Below are 19,542 nucleotides of genomic sequence, written 5' to 3'. Positions count from 1 at the left end.
TAAAGTTTTAAAATTGAAATTTGATTGTCAAAGAGGAATTTGGGAAATTCACATCCATATGGTAGAATTTTTTAAAACAATTCTTAAATAATTAATGAGTCAAAAAATAAATGAGAAGAAAACTAGAAAATGCTTTAAGAAGAATAGAAACAAACACAATATACCAAAATATATGAGATTCACCTAAAGCAGTGATTAGAGGGACTTCATAGCCTTCAAATCAATAACCTAATGTTCCACTTTATAAAATTAGAAAAAGAAGAGTAAATTAAACTTGAAGCAATCAGAAGGAATGAAATAATGAGGATTAGAATGAAAATAGTGCAATAGAGACTAAAAAAAAAAAAAGACAAAATCAAGAAAACCAAAATTTGGTTCTTTGGAGAGATCAATAAAATTGAAAAATCTTTAGTTAGTCTAAGCAAACAAGGCTCAAATTACTAAAATCAAGAATTAAATAAAAAATCACTAGCAACCTTTCAAAAATAAAAAGGATTATAAGGGAGAGAACAATTGTGTGCCAATGTATTAGATAACCTAGATAAAATGGACATATTTTTAGAAAAACAGAACTTCCTAAACCAATGTAAGAAGTAGAAAATCTGAATTAACATCTAACAAATAAAGAAATTGAATTACTAAAAGACAACCAATGAAAACAAACAGCGGTACCTGGGTGGCTCAGTCAGTTAAGCAACAGTTAAGCAACGGACTCTTGATTTCAGCTCAGGTCATGGTCTCGAGTCATGAGATCAAATGCCATGGGGTTCCACACTCAGTGTGGAGTCTGCTTGAGATTCTTTCCCTCCCCCTTTTCCTCTTTCCACCCCCACCCCCCGCTCATGTGCACTCACATTCATGCGTGTGCTCTCTCTCTCTCTCAAATAAACAAATCTTCAAAACCAACAAACTTCCCACAAAGAAAACTGCAGGCCCAGGTATTTTCACTGGTAAATTTTACCAAACATAAAGAATTAACATCAGTCTTTTATAAACTCTTCCAAAAGAGAGAAGAAGAAGGAAGACTTCCCAAGTCGTTCTATGGGACTGTTAACCTGATTTAAAAAAATTACCAAAAGCATCACAATGAAAGAAAATCACAAACCAGTTTTCTTTATGCATATAGACACAAGAAATCTCAACAAATACTACAAGATATGAAATATACTGTATACCATGATGAAGGGAAATTTATCCCAAGAATGCAACTTTGATTTAACCCAGGGAAATCAAGCAAATCAATGCAATGCTTTACGTTAGTAAAGGACAAATACAATAGATGCAGCACTGCATAAAATCCAACACATTTTAATGTTATAACATTCAACGAACAAAGATAGAAGGGAACTTCTTCACCTTAATAAAGGCCATCAATGAATCACTCATAGATAACATCACACGTATTAATGAAAGACTATGATTTCCTCTAAAATCAAAAAGAGGACAAGTATGTATGCTTGCACCATTTCTATTATATATTAATTTTTTTTTAAGATTTTATTTTATTTTTTGACAGAGACACAGCAAGAGAGGGAACACAAGCCAGGGGAGTGGGAGAAAGAAAGACAGGCTTCCCACTGAGTAGGGAGCTTGATGCAGGGGCTCAATCCCAGAACCCTGGGATCATGAACTTAGCCAAAGGCAAATGCTTAACGGACTGAGCCACCCAGGCACCTCTGAGATTCTAACCGGAAAATTAGGCAAAAAAAGAAATAAAAGTTACCTAGGTTGGAAAATAAGAAGTAAAGCTCCTTCTGTTTGTAAATGACATAAACTGGTATATTGAAAATCCTGAGGAATCCACACACACTGAAGAAACAATTAGAAGTAATAAGTAAGTTCCAGCAAGGTTGTAGGTATAAACCAATACACAAAAAATTTAATTTCTATATAAGCAATGAACAATCCCAAAAGTAAGTTAAGAAAACAATTCCATTTATAATAGCACCAAAAAGAATAAAATACTTAAGAATAAATTTAACCAAGTGCTACAAGATATATACAATGAAAAAAAAACTGAAAAAAATTAAAGAAGGCATAATAAATTAAAAAAAAATCCTATGTGCATGGATTAGAAGACTTAATATTGATACATAGACCATACCCTCCTCAAATAATTTATAGATTCAATGCAACTCCTATTGGTATCTTAACAGTCTTTTATGTAGAAAATGAAAAGCTGATCCTAAAATGAATATGTAATCTCAAGGGACCCCTAATAACCTGACAGTCTTAAAACAGAACAAAGTAACAGAGCTCACACTTGCTGACCTTAAAACTTATGATAAAGTTTTACTAATTAAAGTAGCATGCTAATGGCATAAGGGTGGAGATATAGACCAATAGAAAATAACTTGGAGTCCAGAAATGACCCACACATTTATGGTCAGTTGAGTTTTTAAAAGGGTGCTAAGGCAGTTCAATAAGAGAAATAATAAACTTTTCAACAAATGGGGCTGGGACAAGTGCTTATCCAAATGCAAAAGAATGAAGTTGTATCCCTTCCTTAAGCCATTAAAGAACATGGTCAAAAAAGTGAAAATAAGGGTGCCTGGCTGGCTCAGTCAGAAAAGAGTGTGACTTGATCTCAGGGTTGTGGATTCAAGCCCCATGTTGGGTATAGACATTACTAAAAGAAATTAGAATAAAAATTTTTTTTAAATAAAGTGAAAATATAATCCACATGATAAGAGAAAAATATTTTAAATTAAATATCTTGTAAGGGATTTGTATCTAGAATATTAAAGAACTCCTACAATTCAACAATAAAAAGACATACAATCCAATTTACAAATGGGCAAAATTTTGCTTAGACATTTCTCCTAAAATAAACTCATGGCCAATAAGCACATGAAAAGATGCTCAGTATCATTAGTTATTAGAAAAATGCAAATCAAAACCACGGGATAACACTTGATGCTTACTAAGACGATTTTTTTTTTTTTTTTTTTAGATTTTCTTTGCTCATTTGAGAGATCGAGAGAATGCGCACACACGTGGCTGAACAGGGGAAGGGGCAGAGGGCCAAGCAGACTCCTTGCTAAGCAGAGGGCCTGATGCAGGGCTCAATCCCAGGACCTTTAGATGGTGACCTGAGATGAAGTCAAATGCTTAACCAACTGAGCCATCCAGGCATCCCCCACTAAGATGATTATTGTAAAAAAAAGATGTACAATAACAAGTGTTGGCAACTTGTGGAGAAATTGAAACTCTTATACATTGTAGGTGGAATTGTAAGATGGTACAGCCACTTTGGAAGGCATTTAGAAATTCTTTAAAAAGTTAAACAATACGGGGCGCCTGGGTGGCTCAGTGGATTAAGCCACTGCCTTCAGCTCAGGTCATGATCCCAGGGTCCTGGGATCGAGCCCCGCATCGGGCTCTCTGCTCAGCGGGGAGCCTGCTTCCTCCTCTCTCTCTGCCTGCCTCTCTGCCTACTTGTGATCTCTGTCTGTCAAATAAATAATAAAATAAATAAATTAAAAAAAAAAAGTTAAACAACATTACCCTATGACCTGTAATTCTACTTCTACGTATATATGCAAGAGAAATGAAAATTTATGTTCAGACAAAAACCTGTATATGAATATTCATAGAAATGTTATTCATAATAGCCAGAAATAGAAAGAACTCAAGTGTCTATCAACTGATGAATGGATAAACAAAGCATGCTGCATTTTATTCAGTCATGAATAAGAAAAAAGTCTTGTCCTGTGCTACAATATGGATGAAGCTTGAAAACGTTATGCTAAGTATAAGTGACCAGATGCCAAAGGCCACATATTGTAAGATTCAGTTTTTATGGAATATCTAGAATGGGCAAATCCATAAAGACAGAAAGTAGACTAAATGGTTGCCAGCGGGGGAAAGGGGAATGACAGGGCGGGGGAGGATGCATGAGGATTGACTGCTAATGAGGATGAGGTTTCTTTTTGAAGTGTTGAAAGTATTCTGGGATTAGATAGTGATGATGATTGTGCAAATTTTTGATTTCCTAAAAACCATTGACTTATACATTTTAAAGGAGCGAATTTATGGTATGTGAACTATGTCACAAGAAAGTTGTTACAAAAATAAACAAAATAAAAATTTTAGTGCTCTTAATCACCCAAAGAATGTGGGTATGAATGAAGCCAACTCAGTTGAAAGGGCCTTTCACAACTATGATAAAGTCTTAATGAATATCATGCTGTCATTATACCAAGTTGCTCTATAGTCTAAGGTTGGATACCATCAACAATAATACTGGGTTTAAAAAATAACTCAATACTGTTGGTAAAAATAATGTATACATTGAACTAAAACTAACAAGATTATGTCAAAAAAAACAACAGATCTTAAACACCATGTAATGTAGTAGCAGGGGCTGATGTTATTCATTGATTTGAAACTCTTAAAGAATTAGGACCAACTGCTAGAATATTATTACATTTGATGGATCAAATTTCATTTCAGTCTCAGTGTTTCAAAGTGGGTTTTACAAAAGTTTCATTTTTCCTTTCATAAACCAGTGTAATTCCATGTAAAAAAAAAAAAAAAAACAAAACAAAACCTCTGATATGAGCCACACCAGAATAACTTTCCCCTCTTAGCTCTGGGGATAAAAGTGGCCAGAAGGAAAGAGCACCCTGAAAGACTTTATTTTGTACATATTGTTTGTTTCATTATGAATGTGCCTATTTAACAGATTTATACAATATAACTTTTAATTAAAATGGGCTGTTGATAATTTTTCTTTTATAAATGAATACCACATTTACAACAGATATTTCCCTTCCTAAGTTTGTTTTTCCAATTATTCAACAAGTATTAACTGAGCAACTACTGTGACAATGCATATGCTAATGATGATATAATGATAAGCAAAAACACATATGGTTCTTGTAGTTTGATAGGAAAGACAGGTAGTAATAGAGTATTTAAATAACTGAAAGTATAAATAAAAACTGCAAAGTGAACAAATGCAATCACTTAAGAGAATTTATAACAATTAAAGAGCCTGATGGTCTTGTATATCTTTGATTCTTCTTCTAGGAAATGCACTTTGAGCTGAGATTAGCACGATGAATAGAAATTAATTAAATAAGGTGGAGATAGACTAGATGTTAGAGTGTCCATGGGTAGGGGCACCTTGGTGGCTCACTCAGCTAAGTGACCAACTCTTGATTTTGGTTCAGGTTGTGATCACAGGGATCATGGCTCAGCATAGAGTCTGCTTGTGATCTCCCTCTCCTTCTGCTCCTCCCCCTTCAAAATAAAAAAATAAGTCTAAAAAAAAGAGTGTCCAGGATAAACAAACAAACAAAAAAAGAGTGTCCAGGGCTGTTTTCCCCATCCTAAGACTAGAGGAAGATTGATATGTGAGAAGGCCCTTATGTATGCAATAGAAAAGGAGCATGCAAGGCCCGTTTAGAGGGTAGGCAGGAGCCCCACTTGTGAGGCTGGATTAAGGAATTAGCCTTCTATCCTAAGAACAAAGGTATAACATATACAAGTTTCATGTCTGGGGGAGCTGGGGGAAGGACAGGATCAGATGTGATTTTGAAAAGTTTCTTTGGCTGCTATGGACAATGGTTTGTGGTGGACAGTGAGTGAGTGTGGAAAAATTCACTGGGAAATTACTGCAGAGACCAAATAGAAAGTCATACACCTTGGACAAGGATTGTAAGACAGAGATGTCAACAGATTTGAGAAATACTTGGGAGAAAATCAGAAGAACTGTTGATGGGTTCAATACTGAGTGACTGAAGAGTAGTTGTTAAATGAAAACTCCATAGTGCCCTGTTCTTGTCTTACATAATAGTTGTGTTTGCACTATATTTGTCAACTCCTTACTCTCCTTGCTCATAAGAATGTAAGATCTTTGAAGGCTGGTACACTCTTATTTATCTTTTTTATGCGCTGAGGAATATTGCACATGGAAGACTTTCTATACATGTTTACATGTTTGATGTAATATATACTGGATTGATTTGGGGAAACAAAAAGAAAGCCTTCAAAAAATTTTGAGAACAATTATTCTCTATCACCAGCAATTTAGCTGTTTCTAGTAGATATTATTATAGGTCTGAATAGGAGTAAGCAATTATTTATTTTAATTGATTGTTAGGCAGCTACTGAGGACAGCAATTGGATGTGCAGAATATACGTAATTTATTGACCCTTTTTCAAAGACACAGGAACTGCCCAGAATACTTTAACTATGTTTAGCTTATTGTTCCCTGGAGAAACATTTTGTCATTGATTGTGTGTTTTGGATTGTAGAAAATTAATACTGAAATTATTTTATGGTATTTGTTTAAATTTGGAATGTATAAAACTTTAACTCAGCATATGCATCTAAACATATGTTTCATGTAATAAAAGTGAACATTAAGGAGGTGTCACTGTGCCTGTTTGGAGTGGTCAAATAGGTTAGGTAATTATGAGAGAAGTAAAAGCTCAGTCTACAGCGAACATTAAATTGCAAAAAGATGAACTCTGTTGACAAATTATTGGTGTTGACAATCTCCTGCCCTCTTCTCCTTTCAACACATAATTCTACAAGTTCCTTACTACTTTTTAAGGGAAGGGTAAAAACTTTAGGTACCAATAATATATTGTGAATTTTTTTTTAACATAGGGGATTGCCCATTTTTTTTTCTCTTAGAAAATATCCAATCGTGTTTTCTACAATACAGATCATGGCTTTAGATAGAAATAAAACAAATTCATAGTCAAGAAACACTTCCATGGGCGCCTGGGTGGCTCAGCGGGTTAAGCCGCTGCCTTCGGCTCAGGTCATGATCTCAGGGTCCTGAGATCAAGTCCCGCATCGGGCTCTCTGCTCAGCAGGGAGCCTGCTTCCTCCTCTCTCTCTCTCTGCCTGCCTCTCTGCCTACTTGTGATCTCTCTCTGTCAAATAAATAAATAAATAAAATCTTAAAAAAAAAAAAGAAACACTTACATGCCTCATAGTTTCAGTGTGCCACTAGAATAATTTTTAAGGCTGTTTCAGATAATTTGCATCTATGACGATTCTATGATAAACAGATTTTCTAGTTTCATATCTAGATTTGTGAATGCTTCAATTACTTGTTTCTCTTCAGGGTAAGTTTCCCTTTTAATTAAAAAAGAAAAATATTAAAAATGACTGTTGCCACTTAAGACGCTACTACATCCAGAGGCTCCTGGGTGGCTCACTGGGTTAAAGCCTCTGCCTTTGGCTTGGGTCATGATCCAAGGGACTGGAATCGAGCCCCGCATTGGGCTCTTTGCTCAGCAGGGAGTCTGTTTCCTCCTCTCTCTCTCTCTCTCTGCCTATTTGTGATCTCTGTCAAATGGGTGAATAAAATCTTTAAAAAGAAAAAAATAAGACACTCCTGTAAACATCAGTAAAGCATTAAAGCACCATTTTCTTTTGTCTTCTTTGGAAAAGTAAAATAAAACATTGTTTTTTAAAGCCCTTGTTCATGATTTCCTCTTCCCTTGGAGAATATGTGTATAGTGATTAGACCAGGAATCTTTAAAATTGACATAGAACATCTTATCTATTACTTTATGTGGTGGTTTTGCCAAAAAATTTTATATATATATATATATGGTTTTTAATTACTGCTTCAATCTCATTACTGGTTGTCTATTCAGGTTCTCAATTTCTTACTGTTTCTGTCTTGGTAGTTTATAGGTTTCCAGAAAGGCGTCCATTTTTTCCAGATTGCTTAATTTATTGGCATATGGTTGTTAATAATAATTTTTTATTAATTTTTTATTAACATATAATGTATTATTTGCCCCAGGGGTACAGGTCTGTGAATCATCAGGCTTACACACTTCACTGTACTCACCATAGCCCATACCCTCCCCAATGTCCATAACCCAACCACCCTCTTCATACCCCCTTCCCCTGGCAATCCTCAGTTTATTCTGTGAAAGAGTCTCCTATGGTTTTTCTCCTAATCCCATCTTGTTGCATTTTTTCCTTCCCTAACCCCCCAAATCCCTCATTTTGCCTCTCAAATTGCTCATATCAGGGAGATCCAATGATAATTGTCTTTCTCTGATAAACTTATTTCGCTCAGCATAATACCCTCTAGTTTTACCCACATTGTTGCAAATGACAAGAGTTTATTTCCTTTCAAATAAACTGGCTGCATAGTATTCTTATTCATAGTATTCTAAATTTGTATCTTTACGGTAAATACCTAGTAGTGCAACTACTGGGTTGTAGGGTAGATCTACTTTCAACTTTTTGAGGAACCTCCATGCTCATTTCCAGAGTGGCTGCACCAGCTTGCATTCCCACCAACAGTGTAGGAAGGTACCCATTCCTCCACATCTTGCCAACATCTATTGTATCCTGACTTGTTCACTTAGCCATTTTGACTGGTGTGAGGTGGTATCTCATTGTGGTTTTGATTTGTATTTCCCTGAGGCCAAGTGATAGGGAGCACTTTTTCATGTGTCTGTTGGCCATCTGGATGTCTTCTTTGCAGAAATCTCTGTTCATGTCCTCTGCCCATTTCTTGATTGGATTATTGTTCTTTGGATGTTGAGTTTGATAAGTACTTTATAGATTTTGGATACTAACCCTTTATCTGATAAGTTGTTTGCAAACATCTTCTCCCATTCTGTCAGTTGTCTTTTGGTTTTGTTGACTGTTTTCTTTGCTGTGCAAAAGCTTTTGGTCTTAATGAAGTCCCAATAGTTCCTTTTTCCCCTTGCTTCCCTTGCCTTTGGCGATGTTTCTAGGAAGAAGTTTCTGAAGCTGAGAATGAAGAGGTTGCTGCCTGTGTTCTCCTCAGGGATTTTGATGGATGCCTGTCTTACATTGAGGTCTTTCATCCATTTGGAGTCTATTTTTGTGTGTGCTGTGGTCTAAGGAAATCATCCACTTTCATTCTTTTGCATGTGGCTGTCCAATTTTCCAAACAACATTTGTTGAAGAGGCTGTCTTTTTTCCAGTGGGTGTTCTTTCCTGCTTTGTCAAAGATTAGTTGACCGTGAAGTTGAGGGTCTATTTCTGGGCTCTCTATTCTGTTCCATTGATCTGTGTCTGTTTTTGTGCCAGTACCATACTGTCTTGATGATGACAGCTTTGTAATAGAGCCTGAAGTCTGGAATTGTGATGCCGCCAACTTTGTTTTTCTTTTTCAACATTCCTCTGGCTACTCGGGGTCTTTCTGGTTCCATATAAATTTTAGGATTATTTGTTCTATTTCTTTGGAAAAAATGGACGTTATTTTGATAAGGATTGAATTAAATGTGTAGATTTCTTTAGATAGCATAGACATTTCCACAAAGTTTATTCTTCCAACCCATTAGCATGGAACATTATTCCATTTCTTTGTGTCTTCCTCAATTTCTTTCATGAGTACTTTATAGTTTTCTGAGTACAGATTCTTTGCCTCTTTGGTTAGGTTTATTCCTAGGCATCTTATTCTTTTGAGTTCAATTGGAAATGGGATCGACTCCTTAATTTCTTTTTTTTCTAAATTGCTGTTGGTGTATAGAAATGCAACTGAGTTCTGGGCATTGATTTTATATCCTGACACTACTGAATTCCTGTACAAATTCTAGCAGTTTTGGAGTAGAGTCTTTTGGGTTTTCTACATAAAGTATCATATCTGCAAAGATTGATAGTTTGATTTCTTCTTTGATGATTTGGATGCCATTAATTTCTTTTTGTTATCTGTTGAGGCTAGGACTTCGAGTACTCGAATAGCGGTGGTGATAATGGACATCCCTGCCGTGTTCCCGACCTTAGCAGAAAAACTCTGTTTTTCTCCATTGAGAATGATATTTGCAGTTGGTTTTTCATAGATGGCTTTGATAATATTGAGGTATGTGCCTTCTATCCCTACACTGTGAAGAGTTTGATCAAGAAAGGATGCTGTACCTCATCAAACGCTTTTTCAACATCTATTGAGAGTATAATATGATTCTTGTTCTTTCTTTTATTAATGTATTGTATCACATTGACTTATTTGCAGATATTGAACCAATTTTGCAGCCCAGGAATAAATCCCACTGGGCGTGGTGAATAATCCTTTTAATGTACTGTTGGAACCTATTGGCTAGTATTTTGGTGAGAATTTTCGCATCTCTGTTCATCAAGGATATTGGTCTGTAATTCTCTTTTTTGATGGGATCCTTGTCTGGTTTTGGGATCAAGGTGATGCTGGCCTCATAAAATTAGTTTGAAAATTTTCCTTCCATTTCTATTTTTTGGAACAGTTTCAGGAGAATAGAAATTAATTCTTCTTTAAATGTGTGGTAGAATTTCCCTGGGAAGCCATCTGACCCTGGGTCTTGTTTGTTTGGAGATTTTTGATGACTGCCTTATTCTCCTTACTCGTTCTGTTTAGGTTTTCTATTTCTTCCTGGTTCAGTTATGGTAGTTTATATGTCTCTAGGAATGCATCCATTTCTTCCAGATTGTCAAATTTGCTGGTGTATAGTTGCTCATAATATGTTCTTATAATTGTTTGTACTTCTTTGGTTTTGGTTGTGATCTCTCTTCTTATATTCATGATTTTATTAATTTGGGTCCTTTCTCTTTTCTTTTTGATAAGTCTGGCCAGGGGTTTATCCATCTGATTAATTCTTTCAAAAACCAACTTCCTAGTTTCTTTGATCTGTTCTGTTGTTCTTTTGGTTCTATTTCATTGATTTCTGCTCTGATCTTTATTCTTTCTCTTCTCCTGTGGGGTTTAGGCTTTCCTTGCTGTTCTTTTTCCAGCTCCTTTAGGTGCAGGGTTAGGTTGTATATTTGAGATCTTTCTTGTTTCTTGAGAAAGGCTTGTATTGCTATATATTTTCCTCTCAGGGCTGCCTTTGCTGTGTCCCACAGATTTTGAACAGTTGTGTTTTTATTATCATTTGTTTCCATGAATTCTTTCAATTATTTAATTTCCAGGTTGACCCATTCATTCTTTAGAAGGATGCTCCTTAGTCTCCATGTTTTTTAGTTCTTTCCAACCTTACTCTTGTGATTGAATTCCAGCTTCAGAGCATTTTGGTCTGAAAATATGCAGGGAATGTTCCCAATCTTTTGATACCGGTTGAGACCTGATTTATGATCCAGGATGGGATCTATTCTGGAGAATGTTCCATGTGCACTCATGAAGAATGTGTATTCTGTTGATTTGGGATGGAATGTTCTGACTAGATCTGTGATGTCCATCTGGTCCAGTGTGCCATTTAAGGCCTTTATTTCCTTGTTGATCTTTTGCTTGGATAATCTGTCCATTTCAGTGAGGGGGGTGTTAACGCCCCTTACTATTATTGTATTATTGTTGATGTGTTTCTTTGATTTTGTTATTAATTGGTTTATATAGTTGGCTGCTCCCATGTTAGGGGCATAGATATTTAAAATTGTTAGATCTTCTTGTCGGATGGACCCTTTGAGTATGATATAGTGTCCTTCCTCATCTCTTATTATAGTCTTTGGCTTAAAACCTAATTTACCTGATAGAAGGAATGCCACCCTAGTTTTCTTTTGATGTCCATTAGCATGGTAAATTGTTTTCCACCCCCTCACTTTAAATCTGGAGGTGTCTTTGGGTCTAAAATGAGTTTCTTGTAGACAGCTTCTTGATGGGTTTTGGTTTTTTATCCATTCTGATACCCTGTGTCTTTTGATTGAGGCATTTAGCCCATTTATACTCAGGGTAACTATTGAGAGATATGAATTTAGTGCCATTGTATTGCCTGGAAGGTGACTGTTACTGTATATTGTCTCTGTTCCTTTCTGATCTACTACTTTTAGGGTCTTTCTTTGCTTAGAGGACTGCTTTCAATATTTCCTGTAGAGCTGGTTTGGTGTTTACAAATTCTTTCAGTTTTTGTTTATCCTGGACGCTTTTTATCTCTCCTTCTATTTTCAATGATAGCCTAGCTGGATATAGTATTCTTGGCTGCATGTTTTTCTTATTTAGTGCTCTGAATATATCATGCCAGTTCTTTCTGGCCTGCCAGGTCTCTGTGGATAAGTCTGCTGCCAACCTAATATTTTTACCCTTGTATGTTACAGACATCTTGTCCCGAGGTGCTTTCAGAATTTTGTCTTTGTCACTAAGACTTGTAAATTTTACTATTAGATGATGGGGTGTGGACCTATTCTTATTGATTTTGAGGGGAGTTCTCTGCACCTGGATTTTGATGCTCATTCTTTTTGCCATATTAGGGAAATTCTCTACAATAATTCTCTCCAGTATACCTTCTGCTCCCCTCTCTCTTCTTCTTCTGGAATCCCAATTATTCTGATGTTGTTTCGTCTTGTAGAATCACTTATCTCTCAAATTTTCCCTCGTGGTCCAGTAGTTGTTTGTCTCTCTTTTGCTCAGCTTCTTTATTCTCTGTCATTTGGTCTTCTATATCACTAATTCTCCCTTCTGCCTCATTTATCCTAGCAGTAAGAGCCTCCATTTTTCATTGCACCTTATTAATAGCTTTTTAAAATTTCAACTTGGTTAGATTTTCGTTGTTTTATTTGACCAGAAAGGGCTTTTATTTCTCCAGACAGGGTTTCTCTAATATCTTCCATGCCTTTTTCGAGCACAGCTAGCACCTTGAGAATCGTCATTCTGAACTCTAGAGCTGACATATTACCAATGCTTGTATTGATTAGGTCCCTAGCCTTCGGTACTGCCTCTTGTTCTTTTTTTGTGGTGAATTTTTCGCCTTGTTATTTTATCCAGATAACAATATATAAAGGAGCGAATAAAATACTAAAAGGGTGGCAAAATCCCAGGAAAATGTGCTTTAACCAAATCAGAAGAGGCCCCAACTCATGGGGGAAAGAAAAGGGGTCAAAAAAGTTCAGAAAAAAATAATTATAAAAAGAAAAAATATATATATTAGACTGGTGACTAGAACAAGGTCACCCACTTAATTTTGGGAGTATTTTAGTCTCTTAGAAGAAACTACCTCCTAAAATTTTAAAGAATGAAAAACATATATAAGGGTAAACACAATGAAAGGAATGGAATATGACTATAAAGATGAAAATTAAGAAAAAAATTTCAAAAAAAGGAGTTGATAAGTTGGTTGGGAGAATAAAGAAAAAGAAAGTGGAGAGAATTTGCTCAGGCTGGAGACTAGAATAAATCCCTGTGCTAGATTTAGGGTGTATTTTGATCTATTAGAAGAAGTTGTACCCCAAAATTTTTAGAAGAAAATACCCTATGTATTTACAAAAAATAAAGTTAGATACAATGAAGGATAAAATATGACTATAATAATAAAGGTTCAAAAAAGATTTTTTTTAATGAAAAATATTGTTAAGATAAACTAGTTGAAAAAATGTTAAAAGAGGAAAGGACAAAAGTTTTAGCTGATGAAATAAATAAAATAAAATAAAATAAAGTAAAATAATTAACTTTGCAAGACTAAAGAATCATGGGGAGAAAGCCATGAATTCCATGCTTTGCTTTCTCCTCCTCAGGAATTCCACTGTTCTCCTTTGTAAATGAACTTGGTCTTGTCTGGATTTCTTGTTGATCTTCTGGGGGAGGGGCCTATTGTAGTGATTCTCAAGTGTCTTTGCCTGAAGGTGGAATTGCACCGCCATTACCAGTGGCCGGGCTAAGTAATCAGCTCAGGTTCGCTTTCGGGAGCTTTTGTTCCCAGAATGCTTTCTGTAGAGTTCCAGAGGATGGGAATGAAAATGGCCTCCTGATCTCAAGCCCAGAAGAGCTGAGAGCTGGGGCCCCACTCCTCCGTGCGCCCCTGGAGAAAAGCACTCAATCACTCCCATCTCCCTGGCCTCTGGCTGCACTCCGAGCTCACCCAGCCTATAACCAACCTTCTCTGTCTCTGGCACACAGACCTGCCTGGAGTCTCCAAACCCCACAGATCCCTGAGCTCTTCCAGGGGGGTGTTCCTGGATCTTGTGGGGTCACTACTCCCAGAGCAGTGACCTCTGCCATGGGTCACGAGTTATGGTAACCCCAAGTTGAGAGCTCACTCCTCAACTCTGTCTCTGTAGGCAGCTTCCCTGCTCTATTACCTGTGAGCTCTGTAACAATTAGACAGCCCTGATCCTTCTGTGACCCTAGCAGACCTGAGGTCATGCTGTCCCCGCATGGGCTTCGCCCCTGCTTAGCCTCTGGAGCGATGTCCCTCAGTGGAGCAGACTTCTAAAAGTTTGGATTTTGTGCTCTGTTGCTCCTCCACTTCCCAGGATCTGGCCCCTCCCCCCGCAGTCTAACTTCCCAGAGCTTCAGATTCACTTCTATCCCAGTCCTACCTTTCAGAAAGTGGTGATTTTCACTTTCTAGAATGACTGCTCTTCTTCTCTTTGATCTCCTGTTGGGTTTGTAGGTGTTCAGAATGGTTTGATAACTATCTAACTGAACTTCTGTGACCTGATGTCATCTCAATGTGCTACTCCTCTGCCATCTTGACGCCTTCTTAATTATAATTTCTAATAATTGTTTGTATTTCCTTGGTGTTATTCATAATCTCTCCCCTTTCATTCATAATTTTATTAATTTGGGTCCTTTATCTTTTCTTTTGGATAAGTCTGGCCAGTGGTTTATTGATCTTATTAATTCTTTCAAAGAACCAGCTTCTAGTTTTGTTGATATGCTCTATTATATTTCTGGTTTTTGAGTCGTTGGTCTCTTCCCTAATCTTAATTGTTTCTCTTCTAATGCATGGCTTGGGCTTTATTTATTTTCTCCATTTCTTTAAGGCGTAAAGTTAATTTGTGTATTTGGGATTTTTCTTTTTTTTTTTTTTTCTGAGTGAGATTTGCATGGTTATATATTTCCCCCTTTAGAACCACCTTTGAAGGATCCCATAGGTTTTGGACTGATGTGTTTTCATTCTCATTGGTTTCCATGAATTGTTTAAGTTGTTTGATTTCCTGGTTGACCCAAGCATTCTTAAGAAGGATGGTCTTTAGCTTCCAAGTGTTTGAATTTCTTCCAGTTTTTTTCTTGTGATTGAGTTCCAGTTTCAGAGCATTATGGTCTGAGGATCTGGAGGGAGTAATCTCAGTTTTTTGGTATTGGTTGAGACCTGATTTGTGATCCAGTATGTGGTTAATTCTGGAGAAAGTTCCATGTGCATTCAAGAAGAATGAGTATTCTGTTGTTTTTGGGTCAAATGTTCTTTATATATCTATGAGGTCCATCTAGTCCAGTGTGTCATTCAAAGCTCTTGTTTCCTTGTTGATTTTCTGCTTAGATAATCTGTCTGTTGCTGAGAGTGGAGTGTTGAGGCCTCCTACTATTAGCTTATTATTATCGTTATGTCTCTTTATTTTGGTTAACAATTGGCTTATATAGTTGGCTGCTCCCATGTTGGGGGCACAGATATATGCAAGTGTTAGATCCCCTTGTTGGGTAGACCCTTTAAGCATGCTGTAGTGTCCTTCTATTCTCTAACTACAGTCTTTAGCTTAAAATCTAATTTGTCTTGTATGAGAATTGCTACCTCAACTTTCTTTAGAGGTCCGTTGGCCTAAAAAATTGTCCTCCATCCCTTCACTTTCAGCCTGGATGTATATTTAGGTTCAAAAATTAGGTTCTTATAGACAGCATATGGATGTATCATGTCTTTTTATCCAATCTGCAACCCTGTGCCCTTTCATAGGAACATTTAGGTCATTTACATTGAGAATGATTATTGAAAGATACGATTTTGTTGTCATCATGTTGCCTATGAAGTCCTTGTTTCTAAAGATTGTCTCTGTAATTTTCTGTTCTATATCACTCTTGGGGTCTTTCTCCTTTTATAGAACCGCCCTTAATATTTCTTGCAGGGCCGGCTTGGTAGTCACATATTCTTTCAATTTCTGCCAGTCTTGGAAACTCCTTGTCTCTCTGAATGACAGCCTTGCTGGATAACAGCCTTGCTGGATTGAATGACAGCCTTGCTGGATAAAGTATCCTTGGCTGTTCTTCTCATTTAGCCTAAATATGTCTTGCCAGCCCTTTCTGGCTGACATTATTCTGACATTCATTCCTCTGTATGTAAGAAATCTCTTCCTTCTCACCACTTTCAAGATTGTTTTCTTGGATCTAAGATTTGAAAATTGTACTATTATATGTGTGGCATTGGTCTGTTCTCATTGATCTTAGGAGAGGTCCTCTCTGCCTCTTGGACTCAAATGCTTGTTTCCTTCCCCATATTAAGGACGTTCTTAGCTACGATTTTCTCAAATATACCTTCTAGACCTCTCTCTCCCTCCACCCCCTCAGGGATTCCAATAATTCTGATATTGGATTGTTTCATTCTGTCACTAATCTTTCTCAGTTTGATTCCTTGGATTTTAATTTGTTTTTCCCATGCTGCCTCAATTTCCATCTTTATTATCACCTTATCCTCTATCTCACTAATTCATTTTTCTGTCTCATTTACCCTGGCATCCAGCTTAGATTGCATTTCATTCATTGCATCTTTAAGTTTGGCCTGATTACATCTCATTTCTGCCCTTAGAGATTCCATATTGTAGTTAATAGTTTTCTCAAGCCTAGATATCAACTTGATAATTGTTACTCTGAAGTCAATTTCTGACATCTTGGTTATATCCATATCCAGTAGTTCTGTGGCAGAGGCCACATTCTCTGGTTCTTTCCTTTGTTGGGGGTTCCTTTTCTTAGTCAATCAGTTGAGGGATGGTTGAGGGAGTGCACAGAATCCAAATTATTGACCACAACCCAAGCGATGTGCCTATTTTATAGGGACTGTAGGGTTGTTGACATCTTGTTCTTCCAGACTGTCTTCTGGGGGAGGGGCCTGCTGCATTGTTACTCAGGCAGCCAAGTTTGGGCAGAGTTTCCCTGCCTGCTGTGGGGTGAGGAGGGTGGGGGTGAGCTCAGTGGTTTTTTGTTCTCTGGCAACTTTCCCTGGCGGCTTTCCATATCTCTTCTCAGAGTCAGACCAGAAATGACTGCATCCAGACCTCTTTCTCAGAACAAAGATATTGCAGTCTGATCTTCACTGAGCTCTCCAGGCCACACTGTTTCCATTTCTGTCTGTGCTGCTAAAAACTGCAGTGTCCTGGGTTGTGCACCTCATAGCAGCACCTCTAGCACTTGCTTCCTGGTCCAGGCATGTTTCTGCCCTTTGTGCTTCTAAAACTGCAAGCTGCCCCCGGTTCACACATGTGCCCCCAAAGCTCCAGGTTTCAGTCTGGGGGGCTTCCCTAAAGTCCTTTACCCACCACTACTGATCTGTGAGTCTGTGCCCAGTCCCCAGTGTAGGAGGCTTTGTGGTCCTTTGTTATTTCACCTTCCCAGCTCAAGCACTTTTGATAACTCCCTCCCTTTCCATTTATCTTCTGATATCTGCCCACGGAATCATCGCCAATCAAGACCAACCACCAGAGATATTCTCTTTGTGGAGATCCAGATTTATCTTCTTACATCTTATGCTGATTTTATGGGTGTTCAGATTTGTCTGGTAGAGATCCAGTTCCATTCAGGGGACAGGTTGAAATAGTCTCCTATTCCTCTGCCATCTTTTTCCTCCTTCCATTCCTTAGCTTTCAGAGTATGAGTCAGTTAGCAGTGAGAAGCACAATAATGAAAGCTGGTTGGGTTTTCTTTGGTTTTCTCTCTTCCTTTTCCTTCTAACTCACCGTGAGAGCTTTCAGAGCATCCATCCACAAGAAAACACATATGGAAATGGGTTGTATTCAGTTGTATTAAGGACTCTGTGGAGAACTCCTAAATAGTATGAGGTATGCATTGAGTTCTGTTATAATTCTTCCCCTTTATTATATAGCCTCCTCAAACCAATCTAACTGCTTTCTCTATTGTGTATTTGGGCAAGTGAAGTTGAATGGCTTTATCATCTCCTCTCTTACAATAAAACTAATGGGTAAGATCTTAGAATGGGGACCTCCCTACACTGCTAATAGAATGATAAATAGGTACAGCCCTCCTTGCAGAACATAATTCAAAGCTTTCAAAATTGTGTTTACCTTTTGTCCCAGTAGTTCCACTTTTAGAAATTTATTACAAGGTAAAAATATCAAAGCTGTATACAATGATATATAAATAAGATGCTAACCAGAGGGTTATTTATAATGGTAAAAAAGAAAAAGGAAACATTTAAATCTTCAGCACTGATTAAATAGATTCTAATAAACTGTAGTATATCCATGCACATAAACCAGGTGACCATTAAAGCTGATGCTGTGTAATATTTATATTGATCATGAAAAACGTTCAAGATAGAGTAATGGGAAAAAAAAGGCTATGAAATTGTATGTTATAGATATTTCTATTATCTAATTTTGTCTGTATTTAAAATTTTTTTTCTATTACAAATAATAGAAGCCAACTCTAGCTAAGCAAAAGAGAACTTATTAGAATAATCAGAGTTGGCTTGAGATTGGTCTAAAACCAAAATTGGAAGGAGCCTGGGAAATAGGAACCAGAGTAACAGGAACAGTCTTAAGGCAGTATCACCACTCCTGCCTTTGTTACTAAAACAAATGAATTCTCTACTTCATTTCATTCCTTGCATCACTCCAAATCCAAAGCCCCAGGATGAAGGATATTATTAGCCTAATTGATGCCATTTTCTAGGCCCTGCCAGTTTAAGAAAAGTAAGGAATCTGAGACTTTTCCACTTCGGGAGTGGGATAAGATAGCTGAGAATTACCTTCCCAATGAGATTTTAGGCAATGGAAATCATTTCAAAGAGAAAAATCAGAATAGAAAGCGTACCTCTCTGACATTGCCCCAAATAGCATATGCCCTTCACAATATTTTATCTTGAAAATAAAAATTGGGGCGCCTGGATTATTCAATTGGTTAAGTGACTGCTTTCAGCTCAGGTCATGATCCTGGCGTCCCAGGATCAAGTCCTACATCAGGTTCCCTGCTCAGCAGGGAGTCTGCTTCTCCCTCTAACCCTCTCCCCTCTCAGACTCTCTCTCACTCTCTCTTTCAAATAAGTAAATGACATCTTTTAAAAAATAAAATAAAACCCTTTAAAAATAAAAAGTAATGAAAAATAAAAGTTATACCCCCAGTAAGAAAAAAAAATAGTACAACTTATGGGACATCCGTAGTATGTCAAGTGCTGTTAATTATTCAAGGGGTCAAAAAGAAGAATGATATTGTGCTTATCTTCTAAAAAGAAACATCAGTTTGAAAGTCTACAATAACAAAATATAGAAATTCTTTCCTCTTATATGGGAAAACAGATATGCATTATAACATCATTTATCAGTATCTGTCTATTTATCTCAGGAGGTCAACTGTTTCCTCTTCTGTAATTCATCTCTGAATTTGAAATATAAATTCTAAGTGTGTCATTGTTGATAATGATATCTCAAAAGAGCCCTGCTAAGCTCCATCAATTGTAACTATTGATTTGGAAAGAAAATCATGTTTATGGAAAGCATATAGGACAATTGATAGAGTCTTAGTTTCACCAAGATCATTTCAAAATAGCCCTATAAGATTTTCACCATCTGCTATGATACAGAGACCATGAGGTATTCTCCAAGAAGATCCTGTAAATTTGACCTTTAGAACGCTAGTCCATCTGCTCTGAATTAAAACTAAACTAGTTAGTACCTTGGTACTTGGTTCA

At 37.0% G+C, this 19,542-nt stretch overlaps 1 protein-coding gene across 7 annotated transcripts in view; it reads left to right on the top strand.

Moving 5' to 3' along the window:
- MAGI2 (membrane associated guanylate kinase, WW and PDZ domain containing 2) overlaps positions 1 to 19,542 on the top strand; it is a 1,359,941-nt gene that overhangs the window by 310,864 nt on the left and 1,029,535 nt on the right. The gene's annotated exons all lie outside the window — the stretch shown is intronic.

Source organism: Mustela lutreola, chromosome 4 (assembly GCF_030435805.1).
Source record: "Mustela lutreola isolate mMusLut2 chromosome 4, mMusLut2.pri, whole genome shotgun sequence".
Taxonomy (NCBI): domain Eukaryota; kingdom Metazoa; phylum Chordata; class Mammalia; order Carnivora; family Mustelidae; genus Mustela; species Mustela lutreola.
This window is presented reverse-complemented; position numbering and strand designations above follow the sequence as displayed.